This window comes from Oratosquilla oratoria, chromosome 15 (assembly GCF_046742065.1).
Source record: "Oratosquilla oratoria isolate Oo_2021 chromosome 15, ASM4674206v1, whole genome shotgun sequence".
NCBI classification, from domain to species: Eukaryota; Metazoa; Arthropoda; class Malacostraca; order Stomatopoda; family Squillidae; genus Oratosquilla; species Oratosquilla oratoria.
The window spans coordinates 16454153-16465617 of record NC_134791.1 but is presented as its reverse complement, the minus strand read 5'-3'; the positions used below and the strand labels follow the sequence as shown (position 1 = coordinate 16465617).

Genomic DNA, 11465 nt, shown 5'->3' with positions numbered 1-11465 from the left:
CCCAGCACCCCAGGAACCGTTTAATTGTATACCCCCAGCACCCCAGGAACCGTTTAATTGGATACCACCAGAAACCGTTTAATTGGATACCCCCAGCACCCCAGGAACTGTTAAATTGTATACCCCTAGCACCCTAGGAACAGTTTATTTGGATACCCCCTGCACCCAAGGAACCGTTTTATTGGATACCCCCAGCACCCCCAGGAACCGTTTAATTGCATACCCCCAGCACCCCAGGAACGGTTTAATTGGATACCCCCAGCACCCCAGGAACAGTTTAATTGGATAACCCCAGCACCCCAGGAACCGTTTAATTGGGTACCCCCAGCACACCAGGAACCGTTTAATTGTATACCCCCAGCACCCCAGGAATTGTTTAATTGGATACCCCACGCACCCCAGGAACCTTTTAATTGGATACCCCCAGCACCCCAGGAACCGTTTAATTGAATATCCCTAGCACCCCCAGGAACCGTTTAATTGCATAGCCCCAGCACACCCAAGGAACCGTTTGATTGGATACCCCCAGCACCCCCAGGAACCGTTTAATTGCATACCCCTAGCACACCAGGAACCGTTTAATTGGATACCCCCAGCACACCAGGAACCGTTTAATTGGATACCCCCAGCACCCTAGGAAACGTTTAATTGGATACCCCCAGCACCCCAGGAACCGTTTAATTGGATACCCCCAGCACCCCAGGAACCGTTTAATTGGATACCCCCAGCACCCCAGGAACCGTTTAATTGGATACCCCCAGCACCCCAGGAACCGTTTAATTGGATACCCCCAGCACACCAGGAACCGTTTAATTGGATACCCCCAGCACCCCAGGAACCGTTTAATTGGATACCCCAAGCACCCCAGGAATCGTTTAATTGGATACCCCCAGCACCCCAGGAACCGTTTAATTGGATACCCCCAGCACCCCAGGAACCGTTTAATTGGATACCCCCAGCATACCCAGGAACCGTTTAATTGGATACCCCCAGCACCCTAGGAACCGTTTAATTGGATACCCACAGCACACCAGGAACCGTTTAATTGGATACCCCCAGCACACCAGGAACCGTTTAATTGTATACCCCCAGCACCCCAGGAACCGTTTAATTGTATACCCCCAGCACCCCAGGAACCGTTTAATTGGATACCACCAGAAACCGTTTAATTGGATACCCCCAGCACCCCAGGAACCGTTTAATTTGAGACCCCCAGCACACCCCAGGAACCGTTTAATTGGATACCCCTAGCACACCAGGAACCGTTTAATTGCATACCCCCAGCACCCCAGGAACCGTTTAATTGGATACCCCCAGCACACCAGGAACCGTTTAATTGGATACCCCCAGCACCCCAGGAACCGTTTAATTGGATACCCCCAGCACACCAGGAACCGTTTAATTGGATACCCCCAGCACACCAGGAACCGTTTAATTGGATACCCCCAGCACCCCAGGAACCGTTTAATTGGATACCCCCAGCACCCCAGGAACCGTTTAATTGTATACCCCCAGGAACCGTTTAATTGGATACCCCCAGCACCCCAGGAACCGTTTAATTGGATACCCCCAGCACCCCAGGAACCGTTTAATTGCATACCCCCAGCACACCCCAGGAACCGTTTAATTGGATACCCCCAGCACACCAGGAACCGTTTAATTGGATACCCCCAGCACCCTAGGAACCGTTTAATTGGATACCCCCAGCACACCAGGAACCGTTTAATTGTATACCCCCAGCACACCAGGAACCGTTTAATTGTATACCCCCAGCACCCCAGGAACCGTTTAATTGTATACCCCCAGCACCCCAGGAACCGTTTAATTAGATACCCCCAGCACCCCAGGAACCGTTTAATTGGATACCCCCAGGAACTGTTTAATTGGATACCCCCAGCACACCCCAGGAACCGTTTGATTGGATACACCTAGCACCCCAGGAACTGTTTAATTGCATACCACCAGCACCCCAGGAACCGTTTAATTGGATATCCCCAGCACCCCATGAACCGTTTAATTGGATACCCCTAGCACCCCAGGAACCGTTTAATTGCATACCCCCAGCACACCCCAGGAACCGTTTAATTGGATACCCCCAGCACACCAGGAACCGTTTAATTGTATACCCCCAGCACCCTAGGAACCGTTTAATTGGATACCCCCAGCACCCCAGGAACCGTTTAATTGTATACCCCCAGCACCCCAGGAACCGTTTAATTGGATACCCCCAGCACCCCAGGAACCGTTTAATTGGATACCCCCAGCACCCCAGGAACCGTTTAATTGGATACCCCCAGCACCCCAGGAACCGTTTAATTGGATACCCCCAGCACACCAGGAACCGTTTAATTGTAAACCCCTAGCACCCCAGGAACCGTTTAATTTGATACCCCTAGCATCCCAGGAACCGTTTAATTGGATACCCCCAGCACCCCAGGAACCGTTTAATTGGATACCCCCAGCGCCCCAGGAACCGTTTAATTGTATACCCCCAGCACCCCAGGAACCGTTTAATTGGATACCCCGGAAACACAGGAATTGCATATATGGATACCCCAGCCCCCTAAGGAGCGTTTAATTGCATACACCCACTGAATCGTTTAATTGCATACCCCCGTCTCTCTAGCAACCGTTTAATTGGATACCCCAGGACCCTTTGGAATAATATATTTGGATACCCCAGACCAGTAAGACCTGTTTAATTGCATAACCCTGCTCCGTAGGAGCCCTTTAATTGCATAACCAGGCTCCATACGAACACTTTAAATGGATACTCCGGCTCCATACGATCCGTTTATTTGAATACTCCGGCACTATAGAACTGTTAATATGGATATCTGGTCCCATACAAGGAATAGCAGCATAACCCAGCCACAACAAGAAGCGTTTATGCGGGCACCCCGGGCCAATAGGAACCGTTTATTTGACTACTACTGCCCCAACGGATAAACCTGTCCCACTCGATTCGTTTAATTGCATATGCTGGCTACATATAAACCGCTTAATTGGGTATCCCTGCTCCATAGGAACCGTTTATTTGATACCCCCATACTATAGGAACTATTACCATTGATCAGTCTGGTTCCATACGAACCGGTTATTTGCATATCTCGGCCCTATGCAAACCGCTTATTGGATAACCCCGGCCACACAGGAACCGTTTATTGGATATCTCGGTTCTATAGGGGGCCATTACTAATGAGTACCCTTGTTCCATACGAACCGGTTTTTTTTTTTTTTTTTTTTTTTTGCATATTGGACCCATGCGAACCGCTTATTTGGATACACCGGCATCATATAAACCGGTTAATTGGATACTCAGACTTCATACAAACAGCTTATTTGGATTCCCCGGTTCCATATAAACAGTTCATTGGCACCATGTAAACCGGTTATTTGAATGCTACGGCTCCACGTAAACCGGGCATTTGCATACTCCGGGTCCATATAAACCGCTTATTTGAATACCTGCCCCATACTGTAGACACCCATTTTCCCTTTTCCTATTTCCCCTTTGCCTATTTTCCTTCCGACCCATTTTTCCTAAGCCTATTTTCCCTCCACATTTTTAATTAAAAGGCAAACGGTAATATATATATATACTGTGTGTGTGTGTGTATGTGTGTGTGTGTGTGTGTGTGTGTGTGTTTATCTAGTATTTTACGGGAAGAGGAGCTATGCTCGTGATGTCCCGTCTTCATATCTCGTTGTGTGTGTGTGTGTGTGTGTGTGTGTGTGTGTGTGTGTGTGTGTGCGCACACACACACACGCGCGCTTGAAGACCTAGATAATTTCTGAATGTTTCCAAAATCACAAGGTAGAAATATATACACTGAATCCCACAGATACTGACTAGTTTAATTAAGATATTTTCTAGAATAAATTTAAACTCCATTAAATGGGTTGATTTAGATACAATAACCAATGTCAGCAACTTGATACTAGTTCAACAGCTACAAGTTGCCACAAAGGGAATAATACTAATTAATATTTTTCAAAATAACACTTCTCGATTATCATCCAATATATACATATATATATATGCATATATATATATATATATATATATATATATATATATATGTATGTATGTATGTATGTATGTATATATGCATATTTTTATCGATCTCATACTATAATAGTAAATTATAATTTGATAGAAAAAATGCAACTTAAGATTTAATTAGCTCAATTGCCACTCTTGTGATGCTCGGCCCTTACCTCCACTGCCGTTGGATTTTCGTACTTTTCATCTAGTTCACTGTTTATATTAACATTCTGCTTATATATATATATATATATATATATATATATATATATATATATATATATATATACGTATATATATATACGTATATATATATATATATATATATATATATATATATATATTTATATTAACTTGAAATAGTAACGACTATAGCTTCACTGATTGTCCTAACCTATTAAAAGCTTTATACTCTTCATGATAACTCATCATTGTCATTAAATCTTCCCACCGTATCTATACATACATTATCTTCATTACCATCCCTGTCATATGCCTTTTCTAGATCTACTAAACACTGGTACAATTGCTTTCCTTCCTCACATGTTTTCTCACTAAGATATCTTAGAATAGATATCTGATCCACTCAAACCATTTGCAAACACTGCACATATATTTTTCAGCTATCTTTTGATTCTTTCTATGATTCTATCATATACCTTACTGGGTATGTTAAACAAGAATATTACTATAGTTGGTATGTCCGAATAAAACATACATTCTTACTATCCATTCCGATACTTTACACACTTTTTCATAATCACTCACATCATCCAATCACAATGATTTCCCATATTTCAATCTTGCCAATGATCCGTTGGACGACGTGACGTCACTGATGACGTAGAGCTTCGCACGCTCAGTGGTCACGTGATCGCTTCCGTTCTCCGTTCAGCTCCGTTATTGAAGAGAAGCGAGGAAGTAATGTTATCCATTCCACCCGAGTCGGATCCATCATACCGGACCGGTTCCTCTTCTGTATAGAGCCATTTACACGGTCAAACTGTTTGTCAAACTTGGTTTGTCAAACAAGTGTTTGGAGTGATGTTTGACCGTGTGAATGTGGTATTTGGTTGTCAAATTCCGTTAGGTATGGTCTTGTATATATCTATGTACTGTATCTATACATATGTTTATGTATGGATGTATGTGTATATGGGGGCGTCCATGTCTGTACATACCTCTGTGTCTGTGTCTGCGTATGTGTGCGTGTCTGTGTTTGCGTCCGTGTGCCTGTCTGTGTCTGTGCTTGTGTTTATGTCTGTATCTGTGTATGTACCTGTACCTGTGTCTTTGTGTGTGTCTGTATCTGTGTCTGTGTGTGCGTGTTTCTGTCTCCATGTGTACGTGTGTATGTACTTCTGTGTGTATTTTTACATTATTTTTGCTTGAGCTTGTGAGTTGTGTTTGTGTGCGTGTGTATGTGCGCATTTGCACGTTTGTGTGCTTGCTTTCGTGTATACTGTGTGTACATTTGTATATCACGAATCTAAAATTAAATACTCAAACATTTCACGTGTTACTGAATGGAATAGCCTGGCATTAGTCTGAACGAGAGACTGAATGCATAAGTCTCATCGTAACAGACTGAAGCCAGAGACCACATGAAACTGAATCACCTTATCACTGGGATTCAATGATATTTGGTACTTTCAGGTACGCAAGTTTAAGGGTCACAGCGCATGTCGTGTGACCTCTCCCCGTGCATGACCAACATGTAGACCCATGTACCCATCACGTATTGTAACAATAGACAAAAACTCGAGAATATGCTACCAGAAGAAGACAGACCACATAACCCATAAGACATAGCCATCAGCATTCTTCGTCAGTCAGTAGACAGACTGCACCAGCCATAACAATTTTTTTTTTCAGCCCTGACGACCACTTTCTACCATTAGAAAGAAGAAATCTATTAATTTTGTTCATTAGAGTTACGAAAAATATTGGCAGGTTTTGCAGGTAATCTGATAAGCCAAATACACTTAACTAGAACATCAGGTAAAACTCTATCTTCTAATGGTAAATAGCATTCGTCAGAGCTGGCGAAAGGTTAACAAAGGATTACAAAGAATTACAAAGGAGGAGCATGCCGACAGGAGACCTTTTGGTCCATAACTAGGTCGGATACGGAAAAATATATATATATATAATAATAAGTAAGGTCATAATGTCACCCACCAAATAACACAACACAGCCACAGGTGGGCCGCAAGAAACAGGACCCGCACTCTAACAGCAAAGGAACCACCATCATCATCATCACCTATTGTAACTCCTTCCCTCAGGATGACCTAGTCAGGTCGAAAGAAGTTTGGAAGAATAAAAGAGGTAAACTGTTCTAAATGACTTTTGGACTTCTCAGCAATCTCACTCCTGTCCAAAAACTCGTCATCAGGGACAAGGAAAAAATTCAGTGCAAGCTCAATAATACCATGGTCGCTGTTGACTTTCTCAATTCATGCATTCAACATGGCCTCCTATTTATATATATATATATATATATATATATATATATATATATATGTATATATATATATATGTATATATATATACTATATATATACATATATATATATATATATACATGTGTGTGTGTGTGTGTGTGTCTATGTGTGTATGTATGCGCATGTATAAAAACATACATTTACACAATGTGCAAAAAAATTACACCGCCGTAATCAAATATATACTCCAAATACAATTGTTTAAAACCCATATTTATATATTTTTTCGTCACTACAATTGGCATTTCACAGCACAATTAAGCTTAAGATTTAGTACTTTGCTTTTCACATTACACGTTAACGAAGAAAATCTTGCCACATATTATAGTGTTTTTCCTTTCTAATAACCGTCACAACTGACGTAAACGTATCCTAGAGAATGACTGATGACGTATTCGTTGACGTACTATAAACGTACTATGTCGTTTAGATGTAATGATGCAATTGAACGTGACTTCATCACTGAATATCTACCTACAATATATCAACAAACTTGTTAATAGGCAATAAAGATCAAAGAAATCAAAAGAGAAAGAATCACAAAAAAAAAAAAAAAACGCATCGCCATAACAGGACATATTCTTCCACATATAAATGTCGTATACGGCCAATCTTAGTATTATTTCTTCTTTACCCACTATTGCATGATCCCTTCAACATTACCAGAGGTGGGAATGATTCGAAAAAGAAAATGAAATCCGATTAGTGATTACCGAAAAACAAAAACAAAGACAACATCGACCTGGATAAATCGCAAATCGCTTTAAATCTTCGGCAGTCCGATTATCCGATTCTAAAATGCGAATCCGATTAATCGGACTTCCGATTATCCGATTCCTATGGCTGGGGGAGTTAGTCCGATTCGATTATCCGATTCTAAAATGCGAATCCGATCAATCTGATAATCGGACTTCCGATTACCCGATTCGTTTGGCGGGGGTGGGGGTTTAGTCCGATTCGATTATCCGATTCAAAAATGCGTATCCGATCAATCGGATAATCGGACTTCGGAATCGGACTGCCCACTTCTGAATATTACACGTGAAACGTCTGAAGAGATATTTGCCATCTGTCCGAGCTAGGAGGCCTTCACAGAGGAGACCCACTTTCTGCACCAGTAACCTCATGATCAATCAGTTCTGTGCTACTTTTTGTTCCTCTCGTGTGTCTCGCTTCTCGTTCATGAAGTCTTCCTCTCTGACACGTACGTTGGTGCGCATGTACACACACACACAAAGTAGTATACATACATACACACACATGTATAAAGGGATTCCACGGGCGTTGCTCATTTCCTATACATTAGAATTAGGTAAGTATATGTACTTATATGCACACACATACACACGCACGCGCGCGTGCGCACACACACACACATATAATATATATATATATATATATATATATATATATATATATATATACATATGGGTGTGTATGTAAATGTATACATATGGATGTGGACACACATAGACACACACATACACACACACACACATACACACACACATATATATATATATATATATATATATATACGTGTATATATATATATATAAATATGTATATATATATATATATATATGTATATATATATGTATGTATATATATATATATATATATATATATATATATATATATCACATTACAACAGTAATCGCATAAAACACGCAAATAAAGATATTTTGCTGAAACCACGAGGAAATAAAAAATCTGAGTACTAAACGTTTTCGTCTATTTAAGATTATGAAAATGTCTTAAATAGACGAAAACGTTCAGTATTCCAGTCTTTGATTTCTTCGTGGTTTCAGCAATATATATATATATATATATATATACATATATATATATACATATATATATATATACATATATATATATAAATATATATATATATATATATATATATACATATATATATATATATATATATATCACAAGACGAAAATGTAGTAGCACATTTAGTAAAATGTTTTAAATAACCCACTGTTGGAGAAACAAAGCAAAAGAAACAGACGAACTGTTTATTTCGACCACTACTGCTGAAGAGGACCACAGTAGTGGTCGAAATATACAGTTTGTCTGTTTCTTTTGCTTTGTTTCTCCGACAGTGGGTTATTTAAAACATATATATATATATATATATATATATATATATATATACATACATACATACATATACCAAGGGCTTTTTTCCCCTTACAAGGGAGGTAGCCAAAAAGAAAAAGGCATAAAAACCACTCCCACCCATTCCATCACCTACATACTCCACTCCCCTCCACCCTCTTCCCTCCCTCAAATCTTGGCACCTCCTGGATCACGGGTCATCCCTGCATCCTGTCCACTGCCCTGGGTCAGAGGCAGTGTCGCAAGACACAGCACATCCACAGCAAGGCTGCATCATTAATTTGGCAACCCACCCACCCCCTCTCCGTCCCCTCATGCAGAAAAGGAGAAGACAGGGAGAAATCCCTTCGGGCTGCGTCAATTTATTTTTCATACATACTACTCGTACCTCACTCCCCCATCCCCCACCCACTCATACATCACAGCATCATCCATACACAACCCTTCTCCATTCACCCATAACTTCTGTCCTCTCTCGGCCTTCCTCAACAGACATTCATCTCTTTTGTAATGCCCCTTTCACCCCATCCATCCATCTCATCTCAGGACGCCCCCTCATATTCACTCCTTCCACCTCTTCCTTCCACACCTCTTTCCTTCACTCATTCTTTCCATGCGTCCAAACCATCCTAATACTCTTTCATCAGCCCTATCTCCCAACTCCCTTTCCACCCCTGTTCTCCTCCTCACCTCCTCATTTCTCACTCTATCCAGCCTAGTAACCCCCATCATACTTCTCAGATATTTAATCTCAAACACATTCAAACTTCTTCTCTCTTCCTCTCTTATGTTCCATGTTTCTGCCCCATACAGTGCTGTTGGCACAATGACTCCTTCATATAACCTCCTCTTAGCATTCATTCCCAAATGTATATTTCTCATTACACTTTTTAATCCACCAAGACATTTACTCGCTTCTTTCAATCTACATTCTACCTCCACCCTTTCCTGCCACATTCGCACCCAAGTATCTAAAACTATCCACTTCCTCCAGTCTCTCTCCCTTAATACTCCTTTCCAGCCTGCTGCCACTCTCTCCCCTTTTACATATCATCACCTTACTTTTGCCCATATCTATCTTCAGTTTTCTTCTTTCGCACACCTTCTCAAACTCTGTCACTAACTTCCTCAATCCCTCCTCTGATCCTGCTACAAACGCAGTGTCGTCAGCAAACAACAACTGGCTTATTTCCCCACTTTTCTCCATTTTCTTTAACCATCTCCAACCCCTGACCCACTGCCCTTGCATTCACTTCTCACACCACCCTATCCATGTATAAGTTGAACAGCCAGGGCGACGTAACACATCCCTGACGAAGTCCCACTTTTACCTCAAACCATTCACTCTCTCCATTTCTAATCCTGACACATGCTCTACTCACATTAAGTACGCTATACATATAAAAGGAGGGAATTCCAATATTCATTGGGTTTTTTACGAAACATCCTATTATGTTCATGCTAGGGCGTGACACTCAATAAATTCTGAAGTGAATGAAGTGGGATGGTCACCATATAATGAAGCGTTGGGGGATAAGCAAGTTTCGGCTGCCGTACCCTGCAGTGGAGGCGCTGTACCTTACTGCATTACATCTGATCCGGGCAGCTGAAAAAAGGGGAAAATAAATGGAGGATGGATGTATGTGGGATATCATCATCTTCGATATTCAGCATGTCTGTCATCTCCCTTCGATGCCTAGCGTGCACACGCGCGCACGCACGCGTATGCTACGAGAGCGAACTTGGACGTCTCAGGGCAACTCTCCAGAGATCCTTTATTGTTCCGGATATTCCTCCCAAGGGACACGGCCATTGTATCTGGACCTGAACAGCGACCAGAACCTCTGACTGTCCAACTGACGCCTTAACACCTGCGCAGAACGGACCTCGCTCCTTATAGACAAACAACTGAAGCGGTGCGGGTCAAAGGATCTCACGGTCTCGACATACAATAGAATCAGCAAACTCATCCGGCGCTTCTCGTCGCATCACCCATCCGACGCGACCAACCTTCCAAATATTCTATATGCGAATACGGTAACAGGCTACTTATGCCATGTTTTGCCAACCCTGTATATAATGTACATAAAAATGTTTCTGGCAACTCTCCGAGTCTTGAACGTAGCTTGCCTTGTATTTGTAGGCCAGAGAGCTGCCGGGTTCATTAAAGTAAAGAACACTACCAGACTTTAAATTCAACAATGTAGAACTAAATATACACTCTACACATACCTTTCAATCTCTTCAAATGCAGAATGAATTTTTATTGCCATTGGCACTCCCTTCGTGTGTGTTTTTATTCGTTGTTTTTTTCACTTTATGTGATACTTTGTGTGTGTGTGTGTTTGTGTGTGTGTGTGTGTGTGTGTGTGTTTGTGTGTGTGTGTGTGTGTATACGTGTATATGCGCACGCACATATGCATATGCATATGCTTCTATCCATTTACACCTTAAAAAATATATAAGAAATAAAATAAATAAATAAACACCAAAGACTTTCCCTTCATTCACCATTTCCCCCACCACCGCTACCATCACCACCATCAAATCTTCTCCGTCACTTCCTCCACCACTACTACCTCTTCTCCACTCCCTCCAGCGCCACCACCACCACCTCTCCCACCACCTCCACCTCCGCACGCTGGGTATACGACGCTGTACCTCTCCATATAGTCGCAGCCCAACTGGGATGCCCTTCATTCCGTGAGGCGCCCCGGGTATTTGAAGAAGAATTCATCACTACTCTCACGAAAAGCCTTGCTGTCTCACTCTACTCGTGAGAC

At 41.8% G+C, this 11465-nt stretch overlaps 1 protein-coding gene across 1 annotated transcript in view; it reads left to right on the top strand.

Annotated features, from left to right (window-relative positions):
• Nucleotides 1-11357: 11357 nt before the first annotated feature.
• Nucleotides 11358-11465, top strand: part of LOC143033316 (uncharacterized) — a 7736-nt gene continuing 7628 nt past the window's right edge. The window contains exon 1 of the mRNA XM_076198609.1: nucleotides 11358-11465. This exon is cut by the window's right edge and continues 439 nt beyond it. The gene's annotated coding sequence lies outside the window, so the exon portion shown is untranslated.